The sequence below is a fragment of the Rattus norvegicus genome, chromosome 2 (assembly GCF_021556685.1).
Source record: "Rattus norvegicus strain SHRSP/BbbUtx chromosome 2, alternate assembly SHRSP_T2T, whole genome shotgun sequence".
Taxonomy (NCBI): Eukaryota; Metazoa; Chordata; class Mammalia; order Rodentia; family Muridae; genus Rattus; species Rattus norvegicus.
This window is the reverse complement of record NC_141535.1, coordinates 129944082-129969125: the sequence shown is the minus strand read 5'-3', so window position 1 is coordinate 129969125 and position 25044 is coordinate 129944082. Positions and strand designations below refer to the sequence as shown.

Below are 25044 nucleotides of genomic sequence, written 5' to 3'. Positions count from 1 at the left end.
TTCCAAGACTTTCTACAATTTTCCCCAAAACAACATATTCCGTTCTGTGACTTTCATTCCCCACTTCTCATACCAATTTGTCTCAGCTAGGGTTTCTATGGCTACAGTAAAGCTCTATGTCCAAAAGCAAGTTGGGAAAGAAGGAGTTTATTCAGCTAGCAGTTCCATATCATTGTTCATCACTGAAAGAAGTCAGAACCAGAACTGAAACAGGGCAAAAACCTGGAATCAGGAACTGACTCAGAGCCCATTGAGCAAGCTCCTTACTGGCTTGCTCCTGAGAGCTTGTTCAGCCTGCCTTCTTATAGATCTCAGGGCCTTCAACCCACAATGACATGGGACCTCCCACATCAGTCACTAATTAAGAAAATGCTTTAGGGGCTGGGGATTTAGCTCAGTGATAGAGCGCTTACCTAGGAAGCACAAGGCCCTGGGTTCGGTCCCCAGCTCCGAAAAAATGAACCAAAAAAAAAAAAAAAAAAAAAGAAAGAAAAGAAAATGCTTTATAGGATTGCAAGTAACCGGATCTTTTTTTATTATTTGAAATCTAACTTTATTCTGATTCTAAACGAAAAGAATGGGAATGACAGTAACAAAAAAAGATTCCACCATTTAATATTGTGATTCGACTGCAGAAGACTTATCTTTGAAGTTCAGGAAGGAAAGAACTTTGTTCCAAACAGCTAAATATGCAAGTCCAAAAAAATGAAGGTGTGTTTAACTGCCACATTCACTCCGAAGCCCATCCATCTTCTTCAGCATCCCAACGAAGTATGTGATCTGTGTAACCGAATAAGGTGGCACATGTGTTGCACCGCTGACATCATAGGACAGTTGCCTATAAAACTAGACTTTTGACGTGGGGCTCCAGCTTTACTTTCTCATAGGTCATCATCCTCATCCGGGAGAGCAGTCCTCTGAGTAACCTCTAAATCATGCTCGTACTGTGCTGCCAAAGGCGGGTCCATGACCACCTCCGATGAAGCAAAAGCAAGCATGGCAACGAACTCCAAGTTAGGATCTCCAGTGAGCTTTCTGGAAAGCCAGAGGAAAGGTTTTCGAAGTTGTAGTTACTTTTGGCAGAATGTCATAGTACTCTGAATGTTTTTCTTTCAGTGGAAGACAAAAGATTTTGTCTTCTATTTCTTTTCTTTTTTTTTTTACAGAATTATTTTTTTTAATTTTTTGTTAGATATATTTCTTTACTTACATTCCAAATGCTATTCCCCTTCCTGGTTTCCTGTCCATAAGCTCCCATCCCCTCCCCTCACCCACCACATACGAGTATTCCCCCCATACATCCCTCTTACTGTCCCCCATATTCCCCTACACTGGGGGTCCAATCTTGGCAGGACCAAGGACTTCCCCTTCCCCTGGGGGCCCCAAAGAGGCTTTTCTCTGCTACATATGCAGTTGGAGCCCTGGGTCAGTCTATGTATAGTCTTTCAGTAGTGGTTTAGTCCCTGTAAGTTCTGGTTGGTTGGCATTGTTGTTTTTATGGGATTGCAAGCTCCTTTAACTCTTTCAATACTTCCTCTAATTCCTCCAAAGGGATTCCTGTTCTCAGTTCAGTGGTTTGCTTCTAGCATTGACCTCTGTATTGGACATGCTCTGGCTGTGTCTCTAAGGAGAGATCTATATCTGGTCCCTTTCAGCATGCATTTTTTAACTTCATCAATCTTACCTAATTTTGGTGAATACACACACACACGCGCACACACACACACACACACACACACACACACACACACACACACATATGGGCCACATGTGGGGCAGGCTCTGAATGGCCATTCCTTGAGTCGCTGTTCTAGACTTTGCTTCCATATCCCCGTTTTAAGGAGTGGGAGCATCCGTATTTTGGTCGTCCTTCTTCTTGAGCTTCCTTTGGTCTGTGGATTGCATCTTGGGTAATTCCACCTTTTTGGCTAATATCCACTTATCAATGAGTGCATACCAAGTGTGTTTTTCTGTGATTGAGTTACCTCACTCAGGATGATATTTCCTAGTTCATTCCATTTGCCTATGAATTTCATGAAGTCATTGTTTTTGATAGCTGAGTAGTACTCCATTGTGTAGATGTACCACATTTTTTTAATCCATCCCTCTGTTGAAGGCATCTCGGTTCTTTTCAGCTTCTGGCTATTATAAATAAGGCTGCTATGAACATAGTGGACCATGTGTCTTTGCTTTACGTTGGAACATCTTTTGGGTATTTGCCCAGGAGAGGTCAAGCTGGGACCTCATGTAGTGGAATGTCCAATTTTCTGAGGAATCTCCAGACTGATATCTTTAATATCCACTTTGTTGCCACACAATACAATGGGGATGTTTTTACACATGCATACCAGATCTCTATGCCAGTTAGGTATGTTCTTATAAGTAACTCTTGATGTTCCCTCAAACATTTTAATGGCACACTGGGCTTGGATGTAGTAGCCATTGCCCGAACTTCTCCTAGCCGGCTATGTCCCACATGTTGAACTTGATGGATCCTCTGTTGGTATGGAAAACTAGCAGGCACACCTCCACTTCCAGGTGGCTACATACTTCTGCTCAAATTTGCCCATCAAGTGGCACTTCACGAATGTCATCTTCCCAGTGCTGCCATCTCAAACCAGGATGAGCTTGAACTGGACCTGTGGCTCTCCCTGGGTAGCCATCACAGCGATCCTTCCAGAACAGGTTCCACACCTGTCTGACTGAAGCTCATAACCTAATCTTATAAAAAGTATTTTCTTAATTGAGGATCCCTACTCTCAGATGATGACAGCTTTTAAAATTATTCAGAACAAGTTTATTACAGAGGTTATAACTAAGGATTCCAGAAAACCAGAAAAGAATTGTTCTTTAGAAGTAGATTGATCTTGCTGGTTGCTGCCGCCGCAGAGAACCCGTGGGCAGCACCCCGCGAGCAAACTAGAGCCTCGGGACCACAGATAAGACCAACTTGTCTGCTGCAAGAAAGCTGCCTGGTGCAATCGGGACACACAGAGGCAGAATTCCTCAAGGACCGGGCACATCCTGTGTTTCCTGGAAGTCCCACACCTGAGGATCCCGAACCACAGCAGCTCTCTGCTCCCAGACCCCGAGGGAAAGAGACCTCACCGCCTGGTCAGGTGGGCACTCCTGAGGCTGCAGAGCAGAAGAGACCACCAACACTGCCCACCCCTGCCCACATCCCTGGCCCAAGAGGAAACTGTATTAGGCCACTGGGCTCCCGTGGGGGAGGGCCCAGGAGCCGCAGGACCCCTGCCTGAGACACCGCCGGAACCTGAAGGAAACAGACCGGATAAACAGTTCTCTGCAACCAAATCCCGTGGGAGGGAGAGCTAAACCTTCAGAGAGGCAGACAAGCCTGGGAAACCAAAAGAGACTGCTCTCTGCACACACATCTCGGACGCCAGAGGAAAACACCGAAGGCCATCTGGAACCCTGGTGTACTGACGCTCCCGGAAGGGGCGGCACATATCTTCCTGGTTGCTGCCACTGCAGAGAGCCCGTGGGCAGCACCCCATGAGTGAACTTGAGCCTCGGGACCACAGATAAGACCAACCTTTCTGCTGCAAGCGACCTGCCTGGTGAACTCAAGACACAGGCCCACAGGAACAGCTGAAGACCTGTAGAGAAGAAAAACAACACGCCCGAAAGCAGTACACTCTGTCCCCATAACTGACTGAAAGAGAGGAAAGCAGGTCTACAGCACTCCTGACACACAGGCTTATAGGACAGTCTAGCCACTGTCAGAAATAGCAGAACAAAGTAACACTAGAGATAAGCTGATGGCGAGAGGCAAGCACAGGAACCCAAGCAACAGAAACCAAGACTACATGGCATCATCGGAGCCCAATTCTCCCACCAAAACAAACATGGAATATCCAAACACACCAGAAAAGCAAGATCTAGTTTCAAAATCATATTTGATCATGATGCTGGAGGACTTCAAGAAAGACGTGAAGAACTCCCTTAGGGAAACACAGGAAAACATTAATAAACAAGTAGAAGCCTACAGAGAGGAATCGCAAAAATCCCTGAAAGAATCGCAAAAATCCCTGAAAGGATTCCAGGAAAACACAATCAAACAGTTGAAGGAATTAAAAATGGAAATAGAAGCAATCAAGAAAGAACACATGGAAACAACCCTGGATATAGAAAACCAAAAGAAGAGACAAGGAGCTGTAGATACAAGCTTCACCAACAGAATACAAGAGATGGAAGAGAGAATCTCAGGAGCAGAAGATTCCATAGAAATCATTGACTCAACTGTCAAAGATAATGTAAAGCGGAAAAAGCTACTGGTCCAAAACATACAGGAAATCCAGGACTCAATGAGAAGATCAAACCTAAGGATAATAGGTATAGAAGAGAGTGAAGACTCCCAGCACAAAGGACCAGTAAATATCTTCAACAAAATCATAGAAGAAAACTTCCCTAACCTAATAAAAGTGATACCCATAGGCATAGAGAAGCCTACAGAACTCCAAATAGATTGGACCAGAAAAGAAACACCTCCCGTCACATAATAGTCAAAACACCAAACGCACAAAATAAAGAAAGAATATTAAAAGCAGTAAGGGAAAAAGGTCAAGAAACGTATAAAGGCAGACCTATCAGAATCACACCAGACTTCTCGCCAGAAACTATGAAGGCCAGAAGATCCTGGACTGATGTCATACAGACTCTAAGAGAACACAAATGCCAGCCCAGGTTACTGTATCCGGCAAAACTCTCAATTAACATAGATGGAGAAACCAAGATATTCCATGACAAAACCAAATTTACACAATACCTTTCTACAAATCCAGCACTACAAAGGATAATAAATGGTAAAGCCCAACATAAGGAGGCAAGCTATACCCTAGAAGAAGCAAGAAACTAATCGTCTTGGCAACAAAACAAAGAGAATGAAAGCACACAAACATAACCTCACATCCAAATATGAATATAACGGGAAGCAATAATAACTATTCCTTAATATCTATCAACATCAATAGCCTCAACTCCCCAATAAAAAGACATAGATTAACCAACTGGATACGCAACGAGGACCCTGCATTCTGCTGCCTACAGGAAACACACCTCAGAGACAAAGACAGACATTACCTCAGAGTGAAAGGATGAAAAACAATTTTCCAAGCAAATGGTCAGAAGAAGCAAGCTGGAGTAGCCATTCTAATATCAGATAAAATCAATTTTCAACTAAAAGTCATCAAAAAAGATAAGGAAGGAGACTTCATATTCATCAAAGGAAAAATCCACCAAGATGAACTCTCAATCCTAAATATCTATGCCCCAAATACAAGGGCACCTACATATGTAAAAGAAACCTTACTAAAGCTCAAAACACACATTGCACCTCACACAATAATAGTGGGAGATTTCAACACCCCACTCTCATCAATGGACAGATCAGGGAAACAGAAATTAAACAGAGATGTAGACAGACTAAGAGAAGTCATGAGCCAAATGGACTTAACGGATATTTATAGAACATTCTATCCTAAAGCAAAAGGATATACCATCTTCTCAGCTCCTCATGGTACTTTCTCCAAAATTGACCATATAATTGGTCAAAAAACGGGCCTCAACAGGTACAGAAAGATAGAAATAATGCCATGCGTGCTATCGGACCACCACGGCCTAAAACTGGCCTTCAATAACAATCAAGGAAGAATGCCCACATATACTTGGAAACTGAACAATGCTCTACTCAATGATAACCTGGTCATGGAAGAAATAAAGAAAGAAATTAAAAACTTTTTAGAATTTAATAAAAATGAAGGTACAACATACCCAAACTTATGGGACACAATGAAAGCTGTGATAATAGGAAAAATCATAGCGCTGAGTGCCTGCAGAAAGAAACAGGAAAGAGCATATGTCAGCAGCTTGACAGCACACCTAAAAGCTCTAGAACAAAAAGAAGCAAATACACCCAGGAGGAGTAGAAGGCAGGAAATAATCAAACTCAGAGCTGAAATCAACCAAGTAGAAACAAAAAGGACCATAGAAAGAATCAACAGAACCAAAAGTTGGTTCTTTGAGAAAATCAACAAGATAGATAAACCCTTAGCCAGACTAACGAGAGGACACAGAGAGTACGTCCAAATTAACCAAATCAGAAATGAAAAGGGAGACATAACAACAGATTCAGAGGAAATTCAAAAAATCATCAGATCTTACTATAAAAACCTATATTCAACAAAACTTGAAAATCTTCAGGAAATGGACAATATCCTAGACAGATACCAGGTACCGAAGTTAAATCAGGAACAGATAAACCAGTTAAACAACCCCATAACTCCTAAGGAAATAGAAGCAGTCATTAAAGGTCTCCCAACCAAAAAGAGCTCAGGTCCAGACGGGTTTAGTGCAGAATTCTATCAAACCTTCATAGAAGACCTCATACCAATATTATCCAAACTATTCCACAAAATTGAAACAGATGGATCACTACCGAATACCTTCTACGAAGCCACAATTACTCTTATACCTAAACCACACAAAGACACAACAAAGAAAGAGAATTTCAGACCAATTTCCCTTATGAATATTGACGCAAAAATACTCAACAAAATTCAGGCAAACCGAATCCAAGAGCACATCAAAACAATCATCCACCATGATCAAGTAGGCTTCATCCCAGGCATGCAGGGATGGTTTAATATACGGAAAACCATCAACATGATCCATTATATAAACAAACTGAAAGAACAAAACCACATGATCATTTCATTAGACGCTGAGAAAGCATTTGACAAAATTCAACACCCCTTCATGATAAAAGTCCTGGAAAGAATAGGAATTCAAGGCCCATACCTGAACATAGTAAAAGCCATATACAGCAAACCAGTTGCTAACATTAAACTAAATGGAGAGAAACTTGAAGCAATCCCACTAAAATCAGGGACTAGACAAGGCTGCCCACTCTCTCCCTACTTATTCAATATAGTTCTTGAAGTTCTAGACAGAGCAATCAGACAACAAAAGGAGGTCAAGGGGATACAGATTGGAAAAGAAGAAGTCAAAATATCACTATTTGCAGATGATATGATAGTATATTTAAGTGATCCCAAAAGTTCCACCAGAGATCTACTAAAGCTGATAAACAACTTCAGCAAAGTGGCTGGGTATAAAATTAACTCAAATAAATCAGTTGCCTTCCTCTATACAAAAGAGAAACAAGCCGAGAAAGAAATTAGGGAAACGACACCCTTCATAATAGACCCAAATAATATAAAGTACCTCGGTGTGACTTTAACAAAGCAAGTAAAAGATCTGTACTATAAGAACTTCAATACAATGAAGAAGGAAATTGGAGAAGACCTCAGAAGATGGAAAGATCACCCATGCTCATGGATTGGCAGGATTAATATAGTAAAAATGGCCATTTTACCAAAAGCAATCTACAGATTCAATGCAATCCCCATCAAAATACCAATCCAATTCTTCAAAGAGTTAGACAGAACAATTTGCAAATTCATCTGTAATAACAAAAAACCCAGGATAGCTAAAGCTATCCTCAACAATAAAAGGACTTCAGGGGGAATCACTATCCCTGAACTCAAGCAGTATTACAGAGCAATAGTGATAAAAACGGCATGGTATTGGTACAGAGACAGACAGATAGACCAATGGAATAGAATTGAAGACCCAGAAATGAACCCACACACCTATGGTCACTTGATTTTTGACAAAGGAGCCAACACCATCCAATGGAAAAAAGATAGCATTTTCAGCAAATGGTGCTGGTTCAACTGGAGGGCAACATGTAGAAGAATGCAGATCGATCCATGCTTATCACCCTGTACAAAGCTTAAGTCGAAGTGGATCAAGGACCTCCACATCAAACCAGACACACTCAAACTAATAGAAGAAAAACTAGGGAAGCATCTGGAACACATGGGCACTGGAAAAAATTTCCTAAACCAAACACCAACGGCTTACGCTCTAAGATCAAGATTCAACAAATGGGATCTCATAAAACTGCAAAGCTTCTGTAAGGCAAAGGACACTGTGGTTAGGACAAAACGGCAACCAACAGATTGGGAAAAGATCTTTACCAATCCTACAACAGATAGAGGCCTTATATCCAAAATATACAAAGAACTCAAGAAGTTAGACCGCAGGGAAACAAATAACCCTATTAAAAAATGGGGTTCAGAGCTAAACAAAGAATTCACAGCTGAGGAATGCCGAATGGCTGAGAAACACCTAAAGAAATGTTCAACATCTTTAGTCATAAGGGAAATGCAAATCAAAACAACCCTGAGATTTCACCTCACACCAGTGAGAATGGCTATGATCAAAAACTCAGGGGACAACAGATGCTGGCAAGGATGTGGAGAAAGAGGAACACTCCTCCATTGTTGGTGGAATTGCAAACTGGTACAACCATTCTGGAAATCAGTCTGGAGGATCCTCAGAAAATTGGACATTGAACTGCCTGAGGATCCAGCTATACCTCTCTTGGGCATATACCCAAAAGATGCCCCAACATATAAAAAAGACACGTGCTCCACTATGTTCATTGCAGCCTTATTTATAATAGCCAGAAGCTAGAAAGAACCCAGATGCCCTTCAACAGAGGAATGGATACAGAAAATGTGGTACATCTACACAATGGAATATTACTCAGCTATCAAAAACAACGACTTTATGAAATTCGTAGGCAAATGGTTGCATCTGGATAACATCATCCTGAGTGAGCTAACCCAATCACAGAAAGACATACATGGTATGCACTCATTGATAAGTGGCTATTAGCCCAAATGCTTGAATTACCCTAGATGCCTAGAACAAATGAAACTCAAGACGGATGATCAAAATGTGAATGCTTCACTCCTTCTTTAAAAGGGGAACAAGAATACCCTTGGCAGGGAAGAGAGAGGCAAAGATTAAAACAGAGACTGAAGGAACACCCATTCAGGGCCTGCCCCACATGTGGCCCATACATATACAGCCACCCAATTAGACAAGATGGATGAAGCAAAGTAGTGCAGACCGACAGGAGCCGGATGTAGATCGCTCCTGAGAGACACAGCCAGAATACAGCAAACACAGAGGCGAATGCCAGCAGCAAACCACTGAACTGAGAATAGGACCCCCGTTGAAGGAATCAGAGAAAGAACTGGAAGAGCTTGAAGGGGTTCGAGACCCCATATGTACAACAATGCCAAGCAACCAGAGCTTCCAGGGACTAAGCCAGTACCCAAAGACTATACATGGACTGACCCTGGACTCTGACCTCATAGGTAGCAATGAATATCCTAGTAAGAGCACCAGTGGAAGGTGAAGCCCTGGGTCCTGCTAAGACTGAACCCCCAGTGAACTAGACTGTTGGGAGGAGGGCGGCAATGGTGGGAGGGTTGGGAGGGGAACAACCATAAGGAAGGGGAGGGGGAAGGGGGATGTTTGCCCGGATACCGGGAAAGGGAATAACACTCGAAATGTATATAAGAAATACTCAAGTCAATAAAAAAAATAAATAAAATGTAAAAAAAAAAAGAAGTAGATTGATAACAATAGATGTTAAGTGTTTGGAAATAGAACCTTTTAAATGATGATAGTAAATTGATAGAGATAAAATTCAAAACTCCCTTCAAGGTTTAATTACAGCCATATTGTTAGAGTATTATAAAAGTTATAGTAAATATGAAATTTTCTACTAATATCCATTTGTATATACATTTCTTCATTTATCCAAAAGAGTGTCATGAAAGTAAGATTCAATAGTGAATATGTTACTACTCTGACAAAATGAGTTTATAGATAACTAGAAAGCTGGAGATTTATGGCTCCTAATACTCAAATGATTTCAAGCAACATATATATAGACTGCAAAATTGAGGAACACAACTAAATAGACTTTTCCATTCAGTTTGGGGGATGTTTGGTTTGGTTTGTTTTAGTTTGTTTATTCTTACACCCAAACTCAGTTTTTCCTCCCTCCTCATCCTAGTCCCTTCTCCCAACTCCCTTTTTATCACCCCCTCCCTGCCAGTCTGTTTCTCTACAGAAAGTGGGAGGCATCCAATGGATATCAACCATTGACAGTATATCTAGTTGCAGTAAGACTAAGTGCATCCTTTATATTAAGGTCATACAGGACAACGCAGTATGCGGAAAGGATCCCAACAGCACATGACAGAGTCAGAGATAGTCCTTCTCTGACTACTAGGAGTTCCACAAAGACACCAAGCTATACAACTGTAGTAGCCTAGGTCAGTCCTGTGCCGGTGCCCTGGTTGGCAATTCCGTCTCTGTGAGCCTCTATGGGTCCAGGTTAGTGAATTCTGTGGGTTTTCATGAGGCATCTTTGACCCCTCTTATTCCTATAATCTTTTCTACCATGCTCTGAATGTTTTGGCTGTGAGCCTCTGCATATGTTTCCATCAGTTTCTGGGTGAAACTTCTCTGCTAACTAGGCATCAATCTATGGGTATAGCATAGTATCATTAGATATCATTTCATTGATGTTTTTTGCCAGTCCTGTTTGGTTCTACCCTATGTTTCTAGGCTATGTAGGGACCTAGCTCTCCAAGGAAGTGTCAGGGGCTGGTCATCTCTTCTGGCTTGGCTCTCATACTGAACCAGTTATTCATTGGCCACTCATAGCTCATAAAGTGTTGCACTCACTAAACATCTTAACCCAAGAATTTTTTTCTTTTCTTTTTTTTTTCGGAGCTGGGGACCGAACCCAGGGCCTTGCGCTTGCTAGGCAAGCACTCTACCACTGAGCCAAATCCCCAACCCCTCCCAAGAATTTTTATATGACCTTGGTTACCCAGACATATAAAAATACACAAAATAAATGTTTACCAGTGAGAATTTTTCATATTGGGTTACCTAGTCTAGTTTTAATATGAGGGCTTTTCCCTTGTCTTACTGTATCTTGTTTGTGTTGTTTGACTATGATCTCTATTTTCAGAAAAGAGATGGAGTGGTTTTGGATATTGGGGAGAGAGGAGAGGTAGGGGAAACTGGGAGGAATAGAATAAGAAAAAACTGCTGTTGGAATCTATTTTATGAAAGAAAAATTTATTTTCAATAAAATTATATTTGATTAGAGCAAAATTGTATACTAATGAGATGAAAATGCTTGCTTACTTTTGCATACAGAATTATATTGTGGCTGAATTTTGATTCTTCAGGAAATAGAACATCCTCAGTGTTTAACAGAATTGATCAATATCTAGATTTCATAACTGTCAAAGCTGAGAACACACATACCTAGTACAAAATAGCATTATGATTAATACCATTTCAAAAATTGTTAGAAAATTTATACTAATTTCAAACAAACATGTATTGAATGAATTTTATAAAATTTAAGTCAGCAATTCAAACTGCAATTTCTAAAACTCATGAATCATAATATAATTCAAATGCATACTAATTTGATCCTTGCATGCTGATGAATGATGGCAAGAAAATATTTATAAATATTATTTATTTGTTATTTGTTTTCCCTTATCTTCCTGCAACATCAGAAAAATTTGTACATGCAGAAAAACCCTGCGATTTGTAACTTACAGTAGTTTCAAACTGAGGTTAGACATTTTAGGCAAGGCATACTGGCATTGAAATGAATGAAGGAAAATGTGCCCGCGTTGCCTGTAAGGAAGCGGATTGACTCACCACAATGAAAAATGGAGGAGACGGTCAAGAAAAAAATAGCAGATTCAGCATGCCTTAGCTGTTGAATTTATTTTTGCTTCCTGAATAGACACAAGTTTCTTACTTGTCTACCAATATTTGCAATCCCAATATTGAATAAAGCCAGTTTATTTAGGAAGATCATATAAAGTATAATATAGGTACTTTAGGGACTGCACTAATAGAACCTTATTTGCATATGTGTGCATATGTGTGTATATGTGTATGCATATCTATATATTAGAAGGGTTGTGAGATTGGCTTATGTGATAGCTGCCTGATATACCAATAATGTTCGTCTGCAGGTTGGAATGTCAAAAACTGTGTTAACTGTTTATTCCATGAAGTAGGAGGACTCACTGTTTCTAACACAATGCTGAAAGTCTGGAAGTTTCCTATAAACTTTGTAGCATTGAGTTCACATTTTTGTGTACTTTGAAAGCAAAGACACTGGAAAACAGTAAGAGCAAGGGACTATATAGCAGCAGCTCTACACACATTGTCTTCATACCTGGTCCATGTAAGCCCCCTATTGGGATGTCTTGCACATATTGATGGTGGGTATCCTTCTTCAATACACACACCCATATGTATATCTCCAAGTGATTCCAAATCCAGTCAGGTGCCAGTCAATCCACCATCTATTGTACACACAAAACCTGAACTAGTTGGACTAGTCTAGTGCATTCTTCATACACAAGTGATGTTTGTTTCTATTACAGGTTTTTCTGAATTTTTCTTGACTTCTTCATCTTAAAATACTGTATGCAATTTTAAACAAAGCAGTGACAAAAAACAGCATTTCTAGATGAATAACATATGGATATTGCTGGGTAGACAGGAGCAAATAATCTGTTCACCACAAAGAGAGCACTGACAATAGACGAAAGAAATAATTCCAACAAAGTCTGCCGTAATGAATCAATGAGCTTATTAGAATGTCTTAAAAGCCCATAGCCAAGGGTTCACCCACAGACATGTGGAAGAACTTTAAAAAGCTGAGCCAATCAGACATACCCTCTAGCAACTGTTGCTGCTTATGTGCCTTTGAAGGTGAATGTGTTTGGATTTTGTAAACTTCATGAGCATTCTGAGTCTTATACATTTTGTTTCCTTGCAAATATTATGCAACTTCTTTCTTTTTCTAAAAAGGAATGCTTTAATTTAGAGGAAATGGCCACATAGAAAAGCTTTGCTCTTTATATATTCCTTGTAAAGAATTCTGTCCTTTACATTTTCTTTAAGTTTTCCCTGAAATTTAGTGTGTGTGTGTGTGTGTGTGTGTGTGTGTGTAATTGTGTGTATTACAATAGTAGACATTGCATATAAGTTCCCTTCTATAATGGGTACTCAGATAAATAAATTGAATTGGCAGCAGCCAAGTCTCTCGTCTACATTCACACACTATTTATTCATTAGAGAATGATTATATCCTCATTTCTAATGCCATGTGTTATTTTGTCTGCTTTGAACTAAGCATAAATAAAAATTTTAGATTGAACCTTCTGTTATGCCATGTTTTATCACTTCTACATATGATTTCTGGCATTAAACATGTATTAATGGTATATATTCAAACTCATTACTCATTAAACTGTATATAAATAACATGATTAGCCTATAACTACAATGCAGTTACTAAAAAACGGTTGTTTTTCTTTTGTATATGAGTTTGAGAACTGTTCATTTTTGTGGTATCTGTGTATCTCTGTCTGTCTTCTATATAGAAACACTAAAACAACTTTTTTATTCAATTTGTCATTATTGGGGGGTTTCATGAGTTTGCCCTGTGCACTTGTAGAGTTCAGAGGACAAACTTTGGCAGTTGTTGCTCCAATGTAGAAGTCTGTGGGTCCTAAAGATCAAACTCAGGTGGGGATTGCTTGAATACATAGCTTTTGCTATCTAACACCTCTTGAGCTCATGTGTACTTAATCCTTAAATGAATCTCTCATTTTAATTCTTGTAAAATTTTAATTGTGTGAATAAATTACTAATTATACTTAACTTATTTTGATAGAAGAAAATCAGAAGCCTTTTGCCCATATTAATGTCACAGAAATATTATTAACTAGTTCATTTTAACTCAATTTTAAGCCTGAAACACAATTTGTCTCCAGTAGAACCCACAGCAAATCTGAAACAAACTATAAGGTCAAGAAGATTCACTCCATAGAATTTATCACATAGTAATGGATGGGCACATAAATTTACTGTGAAAAAGGGAGGTTCTATATGTATCTATATACATATAAAGGCCATAAGTATATAATGAAACTGGAATTAGAAAGAATGTGCTATTCTGCTTGCAGAGAAGACAACAATTTAAACAATTTTTTATGTCTCACATAACAATATTTACCTGATGTCATTGTGGTGTTGGTTTCCTGTACCTAGAAGTTTCGACTCTATAGTGGTGGCAGGGAAAGTTCCCAGCTGTGGCAAAGTACCTGGGAAACAGAATTCTGATTCATTTTGATTCAGGATCTCAGGACTGTCAGCGTAGGTCTGTTTAACTCTGATGTTACTGGTTTAGTAGTAGAGCAAAACTACGTGTGATGGTTCGTATATGCTTGTCCCAGGAAATGGCACCATTATGTGGTGTGCTGGCCTTCTTGAAGTATGTGTGTCACTGTGGGCATGGGCTTTCATACCCTTATCCTAGCTGCATGGAAGGAAGTTTCTCCTAGCAACCTTCAGAGGAAGATGTAGAATTCTTAGCTTCTCCTGCACTATGTCTGCCCGGATGCTGTCATGCTCCTACCTTGATAATGGACTGAGCCGCTGAACCTGTAAGACAGCTCCAATTAAATGCTGTCCTTATAAGAACTGCCACGGTCATAGTGTCTCTTCATAGCAGTAAAACTACAACTAACGCAGTACTTACCACACAATAGGCATCAGAGAAAGCAGAAAAGGGTAGAGTAAGAGTATGTTTAATTTCTTTAAAACCTTAATTTAACTTTAACTTAACTGAAGAGTACATTCCCAGGGAGCTACTTCAGCCTTCTAGGCTCCAGGGAAGGGATGGAAAGGGGAAGAGGGCAGAGAAACTGCAGTCCAGATGTGATATCTGACAAAAAATAAACACACAAACAAAAAGCAGTTTTAAAAACAAACAAAAAACTTTTAGGATGGTTTTGGGGGTCATTTCCCAGATCTCACAAGAACAGGCAAGGGCTCTACCACTGAACTACATCCCCAGTCATCATTTCAGCTCAGCTCCACATCAGGTCCTACTACCTGCCATTCATCCTTCTGCCTACCATTCACCCTTCCACCCTTCATCTCACCTGCTGTGATCAATGCCTTCAACGCTTAAGACTTCAGGGACACTGAAGATGTAATTCATAGCACAAAATAGTCTTGCACGTTCCATCGCTGAAGTGGTTCTTGCAATGTGGATTTGGAAGGCTCTCCCACCAAATTTCTCATCTCAGGACTATGTTGTCCTCTTTAGTCTCCGTAATGGATTCTTCTGTGTTTAAAAACCCAAATTCAGACAATATTCTTCCCCTAATCTTTCTGTTCCATAACCAAGAGTTTTATTGGAAGGATGAAACAGTGCAAATTACTTAATAAAATATAGTAAATAATTCAGTTTCAATAAAGGTAATTACTGAGAAACCCACAAGCATGTGCAAGGCTTGGACTGTATGTAAGCAGCTGAAGACGAAACCCCTGGGAATGTTAAGATACCAGACACCACCCATTACAGACCCTCCCTGTTGTAACGTGCTATTTACCCAACGTTGTTATTTTTATCTTGTATCTGACATTCTACCTCATGCATGATTCCAAGACTCTCAAACCCCATTCATGACTTCAAGAAGAGCATAGAACACAGGGTAAATTGGTGACCTTAGGAAGGAATATGAGTTCCCTTTGGAAGTGCTGACGGGTGACTCTCGTAGGGTTGGTCCTAGGCAGTAAAACAAAATCATTTAATTTCACCTAACAAGAAAGAAATGTGAAATTCTCATAAAAGTTGAAGATACCCCAGTCCTAGTTCTTCATAATTAAAGGCAAGCCTCCCAGAGCAGGACTGATAAGATGTGAGGCCTTTAGAGCAGAAGCTTGTTATTCAGAACTGAACATATCAGTGCAAACGGACAGACTCCTGTAGGAATCTGTCATTGACGCCCACACAGAGGCAGAAGCACTGCCTCTTTGTCCTTTTTAAAGTTGGTTCACAGAACAGTTTTGAGATAAAATATCACAGATACATATTATTTTCCACAAAGTACATTAAAAGCACCCAAGAGTGGCTGATACTCAAGATTCAAAGCTAAGCAATGCATACGGCTTATGTAAAACAAAAAATCTCAATGATCAGGAATTTTTCTCCAGTGCCATTGTATAAGCGTTTTTTTTTCCTATTCATTTGTCCAATCCTCTGCATTTCTGGCAGTGATCGAGCAGGAGTTTGAACATGCCAGGCATGTGTCCTACTGCCAAACTGCAACCACAGCCCTGCAATCCTGTTTTCACTAAGACTTCCCTGAGGTATGACGACAATTTCCCAAACATCCTGTCTATCAGGTGAACAAATGAGCATCTTTCACCTTTTGAACCCATCTAATATTGGACCAATTAAAATGTTCTCCTTTGCATGAAAACAAACATTCATAAAATATAACTCATAACAATAATAATGCACACAAATAAAATTATTTTCAGAATGGTCTGCTTGGAGCTACATGTATCTCTGTGAGTAACTTAAACAATTGTGTTTGCAAAAGTACACTCTATTAAAGAATGGAGGACAGCCAAAGGGGGAAGTTCTTTTTTACATTAATATTGTAGAGCCCACAAGGGAAAGAAGACAAAAGATTTGATGTTTTGTTTCTTCTAAACAATAAAATATAAAAAAAGCAAAATTTTAGAAACCTAGTGAACTTCAAAAATTTCTATTGTAGGCCTATAAGCTTTCTCCATGGGTTTGTCAGTTATTGGAAGAGCTCGCATCATTTCATTAAAGATAATTAAGCCACACACTATGAGCACACGATTACAAAGACTTGGAAAGCTGTCAATATATCCATACTGCTCCAAAGTCAATTTGTCTCTGCTTTTTCAGCATGCCAGGAAAAAAATGCCTTCCTTCTAGGATTAATGTAGAGCGTCAACCTGAATTGAGCAGCCTCATTCACAAATCCTTCAACTTACATTAATCTAAAGCATCTGAACACTGGCAAGGCTGCAAAACTCCTGGGATGAAAAAAATAGAGAAACCGGATCTTCATACTTTCTGATATTGAAAACATTGCTGTCAGGCTAAACTCTGGGAATAAGAAATCTTTTCCTACTTATTTAGATGAACATTGAAAAGGTTCAGGTTCTCAAGGTTCAGTTTCTTTGAGTGTATAATAAAGTCTAGACTTTATGTAGAGCACAACGGATACATATAATAAGGCCTGTACATGTAACAGCAAAATGAATTTTTCTTATAGAATTTTTGACTTGTCTAGATTAATGTTACATTAATTTTAATTTATCAAAATATTGCTTTTTCACCAACCCCTAATACTATTAATGATACTCTGTTATGCTTGTAGACAGGAGCATGTTGTCCTCTGAGAAACTCCACCCAGCAGATGACTCAGACAGATATAGACACCTACAGTCAAACAGTACATGGAGCTTGGGGATGGAAGGATTGAAGAAGACAGGATTGAAAGTGATAGGAACTCCACAGGAAGACCAACAGAGTCAACTAACTGTATCCTTGGGGCTCTCGGCGTCTGAAGCAAAACCAAAGAATATCCACAGGTTAGACCTAAACTTCCCCGTTCATTTGTAGCAGATATGTAGCTGGACCTTCATGTAGGTCCTGAACAACTGAAGCAGGGGCTATCACAAAAACTGGTGCCTGTACATGAGATATGTTCTGCAAGCTGGGCTGCCTTGTCTGGTTTAAGTGGGAGAGGAAGCACCTATCCTTACAGAGACTTGAAGTGTCATGGTGGGAAAGATATCCAGGGAGGCCCCCACCCACTCAGAAGAGAAAGGGAGAGGATATGGGAGAAGGATTTGGGGGGGGGTGACCTGGATGGGGGCAGTGAGTGAGAATGGGAGTGTAAAATGAGTAAGTGAAAAAGATAAAATTAAATTTGAAACAATTGCTTCTTTAGCTGAACATTATTAAACAATATGAAGTCAAGTCTCTACCAAACACCTTTGGTTAAAGCTTCCCACTACCTGCTTCTCAATTATCACAGATTGTCAACTGAAACTTGAGTTTCATTTGTATCTTGTGATCTCTGCTAAATATATTCCCCATAAATAAAAGCCAACAACTACCCACCTTTCTCCCATACTTGTGAGCACATCTAAAACAAATGCAATCAACTTGTCTTCCTCATCAATATGTATTTTGGGTAAAATTTCAAGATGGCTCCAGATAACAAATATCATAAATATCAGAAGTATTCTCAGATTCATCATTAGATGTATAAAGAACCAGCCACATGAGCCACTGAGAAGTGAGGGAAAAACTGCTTCTCTGGATGAAAACCCACCAGAAGATATCCCACACTAAATAATAAGAGATACTAGGGAGAGAATGAGGAAAACTTAATCCGAGGTTCCAAGTCTCATCATTTTTGACATAAAGGGGAAATGGATGAACTGAGAAGTGAAGCTGAACTGGGAGAGTTGGAATTTAATCCATCAAGGCAGTGGCATTCAACTATTTTCTGAAAGTGAAGATCTTTCAAAATATTATTTGATGCTACGCAAAGGAGATGTAAAAGGAAGGACAGTACCCCAACCTCTGCCCAAAGAAGGGGCTTTGTGTTACTAATATAAAGACAATATGTTATTTCCATGCATTGAGTCATTCCAGTTCACCAAAGTCTTGCTTGCCACGTAGCAGAGAAGCTCTCTCATGTGAGGTGGAAGTAAGGTCTCAGAATCCCTAAAGCTGGCTCCAAGAACATGATTTATGAGTTTCCTAAGTGTATGTGATTATAAAAAAAAAACACTTATGTGGTTCAGAGAACTCCCCAGCAAGCAGGAGATGATCAGAAAGAACCCAAGGGAAAGTTTTTAATTTTAAGATACCTTGAGACTGGGTTGAGATACAGGTTGTAAATGAAAAGACACTCAAGTGCTTGGTGAGACACATTATGTCATGTGGGAGAAATTCAGTGAAAATGAACCTTGATGGTATGGAAAGATATGCTTTTACTTAGGATATATTGAAGACAATTATACTGTGAGGAAACATGATCCTTGGAAAGTATGGACGAGAGAAAGGGTGAATTGAGAAAGCATGGTGCCAAGAAGCTAGTCAGAAAAATGTAATTAGAAACATGGGTGCATAGATTACCCATGGAATTTAGGAAGTGGGCTTGTCCTCTGCATTCTCAAATATACTCATGCCCACGTACAACTTCAAATCTCTTAAGGTTTGTGTTTTGGTAATCTCTTTCATGCTAGTGAAAGAGTCCTGAGTAATACATGACAAAAATTTTTCCATTTTTATGTATTGCAAATTATTTCTCTGAACTTGATTATCCCTCAAAAGGAATGGATGAAACAGGCCCCCTTTCATGGCTTCAGGAAAGTGTTAATGGTCTAGTATTACCTGAGGTGAGATTGTCTTTATTATTTAATTGATGTGGAAATGTATGTTGTTGCGTGGTGTACCATTTTCTGTCTGGGATCCTAGACTCTATCAGTGGATGACAAGAGCTGAGCACAGTGTTGTCTTTCCTCCCTCTTCTTCTTGATTATGGATCCTTTCCCAGGATTACTTAACCTTAGTGTCATCTTGAATTGGCGTACAGATGAGCTACAACTGAGAACTGTGGTGTAGGGTAAACCCTTTCTCCATTAAGCAGTCTTTCTGGGGGTATTTTTTTTTTGTGTTCTTTTTTTTTTTTATTTTTAATTTTTTTTTATTAACTTGAGTATTTCTTATATACATTTCGAGTGTTATTCCCTTTCCCGGTTTCCGGGCAAACATCCCCCTCCCCCCTCCCCTTCCTTATGGGTGTTCCCCTCCCAACCCTCCCACCATTGCCGCCCTCCCCCCATAGACTAGTTCACTGGGGGTTCAGTCTTAGCAGGACCCAGGGCTTCCCCTTCCATTGGTGCTCTTACTAGGATATTCATTGCTACCTATGGGGTCAGAGTCCAGGGTCAGTCCATGTATAGTCTTTAGGTAGTGGCTTAGTCCCTGGAAGCTCTGGTTGCTTGGCATTGTTGTACTTTTGGGGTCTCGAGCCCCTTCAAGCTCTTCCAGTTCTTTCTCTGATTCCTTCAATAGGGGACCTATTCTCAGTTCAGTGGTTTGCTGCTGGCATTCGCCTCTGTATTTGCTGTATTCTGGCTGTGTCTCTCAGGAGCGATCTACATCCGGCTCCTGTCGGTCTGCACTTCTTTGCTTCATCCATCTAGTCCAATTGGGTGGCTGTATATGTATGGGCCAAATGTGGGACAGGCTCTGAATGGGTGTTCCTTCAGTCTCTGTTTTAATCTTTGCCTCTCCCTTCCCTGCCAAGGGTATTCTTTTTCCTCATTTAAAGAAGGAGTGAAGCATTCACATTTTGATCATCCGTCTTGAGTTTCGTTTGTTCTAGGGATCTAGGGTAATTCAAGCATTTGGGCTAATAGCCACTTATCAATGAGTGCATACCATGTATGTCTTTCTGTGATTGGGTTAGTTCACTCAGGATGATATTTTCCAGTTCCAACCATTTGCCTACGAATTTCATAAACTCGTTGTTTTTGATAGCTGAGTAGTATTCCATTGTGTAGATGTACCACATTTTCTGTATCCATTCCTCTGTTGAAGGGCATCTGGGTTCTTTCCATTTTCTGGCTATTATAAATAAGGCTGCGATGAACATAGTGGAGCACGTGTCTCTTTTATATGTTGAGGCATCTTTTGGGTATATGCCCAAGAGAGGTATAGCTGGATCCTCAGGCAGTTCAATGTCCAATTTTCTGAGGAACCTCCAGACTGATTTCCAGAATGGTTTTACCAGTCTGCAATCCCACCAACAATGGAGGAGTGTTCCTCTTTCTCCACAACCTCGCCAGCATCTGCTGTCACCTGAGTTTTTGATCTTAGCCATTCTCACTGGTGTGAGGTGAAATCTCAGGGTTGTTTTGATTTGCATTTTTTCTGGGGGTATTTTATCACAACGATAGAAAAAGAAGTTAATGGAAACCTATGCATGTGTGGCATTGTAGAAGACATTCTTCTACAATGATAGGTAAAAAGGTAGAATGAGGCAAGTTTCACAAACAATGCTTGGACTTCCTGGCAAGAGATTAGATAAACTTTAACTGCAAAGCAAATGTTAATAAGACTATTGAACTTCTTTAAAACAGTTTCCTCCAGAAATGTTTAGTTTAAAAAATCGGTTTTCTGTTAGATACATATCCATTGTTGTTTGAATTGGGAAGACACATAATCATCATATACGTAGTGTGTGTATATAAAATTTTAAAGCATTATTATATGATTATACTATTATTGACTTTAAATATTAATTTAAATTATTACATAAACCATATTCAACATGCTTATATGCTTTCTTGAAAAAAATGTTTTTAAAAAGCCAGCAACAACAACTAAAAAAAACAAAAGGACCATTTCTCCAGGGCATACATAAAGATATCTGCTTCTCTCCATAAAGATTTTGTTTGCTTGTTTCAACCTACTTTCAATTAAGAGTCAATAATGAACATAATTTATTAGTGTCCTCAAGTTCTTACTGTTCTTGATTGTATGCAAATTGATTACTAATAATTTGTTTTTAAAGAGTTATTTTTCACATTTTGCTGAAGGAAAATAAATAATCTTTGTACATTTTCTAGCTTTGATTCTTTACCTAAATGATTAAGTAGGATTCCTACTATATAACAACTATATAGGCATATAAGTACAGTCTATATGTGAGATTATATCATATATGAGTACACACACACACACACACACGCACACACACACACACACAAACTCAGAGTACCCTCTATGGAAAATAGTAACATGCTATAAATATCCTGAAATTATTTTTATGCTTTTGAAACTTCTTTCTTTCTTTGAGAAGCAGTAGAATTAAAAATATATTGAAGTAAAAAATAGTAAAGCTTATGATCTATTCATTATACTTTATTTAGAATACAAAAACTTTTCAAATGAATAGAAGATGTTTGTTTGCATATTGTGATAAAAAGACATTTAATTTTTTGTCCTTTTATTTTCAGTATGCTTTTCTTCTTTTTTATTGAAAATAGATTCTTTTATCATACAGTATTCTTTTCTCATACAGTATAGACTGATTATATTTTCTGCTCCATCTACCCCTTCAGTTTCCTCCCCACCTCTGCTCCTCTTTGTTTCTACTCCCTTTCTGTCTATCAAAAGAAAACAATAGGCATTTAAGCGATAACAACCAAATATGACAAAATAAAATATAATAAGATGGTTCTTCTGATTTTCTCCATGTCTATGATATGCCCCTTTTCCTCTCTGACTTTATTAATTTGGATATTCTCTGTGTGTCTTTAGGTAGTTGTATAAAGGTTTGTGTGTTTTGTTGATTTCTTCATTTTATTCTTTTGTTTTGCTCTCTTTGTTTAAATTCTATCAATTTCAGCCCTGAAGTGATTTCTTGCCTTTTCTTCTTGACTGTGATTACTTCTTTTGTTCTAGAGCTTTCAGGTTGCTAGACCTTTCCTTCTTTTCTTTTCTTTTTTTCTTGTTTTTTGTGTTTGAACTTTCCTCTTACCACCATTTTATTGTGTCCCATAAATTTGGCTATGATGTATATTCATTTTATTGGATTTCAGAAACTCATTTCGTCATTTCTTTATTTCTGTATTGAATCATTTTACATTCAATAGTGATTTCTTCAGTTTCCATGAGTTCATAAGCTTTCTATTATTTCTGTCATTTTGGTATCCAGGTTTATTCCATGATAGTCTCACCGGATGCAGGGAGTTATTTTTTATTTTATTTTATTTTTAATCTGTCCAGACAGGCTTTGTGTTCCATTATATTGTCAATTTTGGAGAGAGTTCCATGAGTAGCAGAGAAGATGTATTCTTTTGCATTTGGATGAAATGTTCTGTAAATATTTGTTAGGTGTACTTGGTTATATCATCTGTTAACTCCATCATTTCTCTGTTTAGTTTTGATCTGAATGACCTGTTCATTAGTGACAATGGAATATTGAAGTTTCCCACTATCAGGGTGTGAGGGTCAGTATGTGATGTATGCTTTAGTAGTGTTTCTTTTACAAACTTTGGTGCCTGTATGTTTGAGGCAATGAAGGTATTGAAATGTCATCTTGGTGGACTTTTTCCTTAGATGAGTATGCTGTGTCATTCTGCATCTCTCTTGAATAGTTTTGTTTCAAAGACTATTTCATTAGATATTAAAATAGCTATGGCAGCTAGATTCTTGGCTCCATCGGCTTGATATAACTTCTTCTAACTCTTTTCCCTGAGGTAAAGTCTATCTTTGATTTTGAGGGGTAATTCATGGACACAGAAGGAGAAGCGTTCCTATTTTTAAATTCATTCTGTTATCCTATGTTTTATTATTGGGGCATTGAGACCACTGATATTGAGATAAATGTAGGATGTAGGATTCGTGAACCCTGTTATTTTTGTTGTGTTTGGTGTGGGGGTGCCATGTGTATGAATGTGTTTGTAGGGGGCACAGGAGGCCTTCTTTTGATTTTTCTGATCTGAGATTATCTATTCCCTATGTCTTCATAGGTATAGTTAACCTGCTTAGGTGAGAGTTTTCCTTCTAACACTTTCTGTAGGGTCCAATTTGTAGATACATAGTGTTGAACTTTGACTTTCTCAAAGGAATACCTCATTTTATCCATCTATGGTGGTCAGATCTTTTGTTGGATCACTTATCTGGGCGGGCATCTGTGGTCTCTTAAATGCACATCTGTCCAGGCCCTTCTGCCTTTTAGAGTCTTCATTAAGATAACAAGTATAAATCTGAATGTTCTGCCCCTATATGCTATTTGGTCATTTTCCTATGCTGCTTATAACAGTATTTCCTTGTTCTGTATGTTTAGTGTTTGATTATCTTATGATAAGGGTACTTTATTTTCTGGTCCAATGTATTTGGTGTTCTTATGCATTTTGTACCTTTATAGGCATCTCTTTTTTATGTTAGGAAAATTTTCTTCTATAATTTTGTTGAAAATTTCCAATTTCGAGTCTTGAATGGTTTTACTTATATTCTTACACTGTGTTTTTCTGGATTTTTAAAAGGATATATTTATTTCCTCTTTAAGGACCACTATTATATTTATAAAGTCTGTTTTAAGGTCTATTTTCTTGTGTTTCTGCTATGTTGGAATATTCAGGGCTTTCTGTAGTAGGATGACTGAATTCTAGTGGATATATATTGCACTGGCTGATGTTAATTGTGTTTTTTTTTTAATGTGTCTCAGAATCAAGGTATGGGATGATTAAACGTCTAGGTGCTTATTTCTGAATTTGTCGTTGTGGAGCATGCTCTTTTTTCTTTGGTTTCTGTTTCCTCTGTTTCCTTGGCCTACTAAGGTTATGTGTTCACAGGGAATTCATGCAGATTTTGGAGGCTGTGATACTGAAATGAATTGTCCAAAGGAAGTTTGGAGAAGAAAGACATTGTGATCCATTGGGGATGGGTGTCAAACAGGAAAGGGAAATTACAGCAGGTTTTCTGCTACAGAGATGGAGATAAGACTTAGAAGATTGGATATCACGAGCAATATGAGATATGTTGGTCTGCTTTAAGCCTACTTGTTACCCAGGGAGGATCAGCACTTGGGTTACCAGAGGTTGCCTGATGAAGTTGGGGTCTGGGACAAATCAATGTGTGCATGGATAAAGATTAGAAGGGAGACCCACAGGAGACAGGAGCAGGAAGGATTCCAAATTTGTTCTGGTACAGAGCTGGATAAGAGACTGAGGGATTGTGTCTGGGGTAACAGAACGATAGGCCTATGGGTAACATATAGGTTTTGTTGTTGCTGTTGTTGTTGTTGTTGTTGTTGTTGTTGTTGTTGTTATTGTTGTTGTTGTTATTGTTTTGGGCAGAGGGGCCCTATGGTTTGGTAGGAAGTGGTTGATGGAGTTTTGGGTTGGAAAAACAGTGAGGAATGCAGAAAGGAGGTTAGGAAGGGATGATTTGTGGGATCCACAGCAGATTTGGTTACCAGCGGGGTAAGGAAGGCTGTAAGTAATGTTTTGTTGCAATGCTGAGGATAAGACTGGGAGGTTGGGTCTAAAAGAACCTTAATTTTATTTTCATCAGAGATTTACAAATAATGTTAAAGTTATTAGTGAAACTCATTGATTTACAAGTAATTTGTTTACTAAATATTAATTTATAAGATGAAATTTTAAAGCACA

General features: G+C 38.9%; 1 pseudogene; it reads right to left on the bottom strand.

The window, feature by feature from the left end:
- Positions 1-881: 881 nt before the first annotated feature.
- Ran-ps3 (RAN, member RAS oncogene family, pseudogene 3) lies at positions 882-2663 on the bottom strand (annotated as a pseudogene).
- Positions 2664-25044: the final 22381 nt, after the last annotated feature.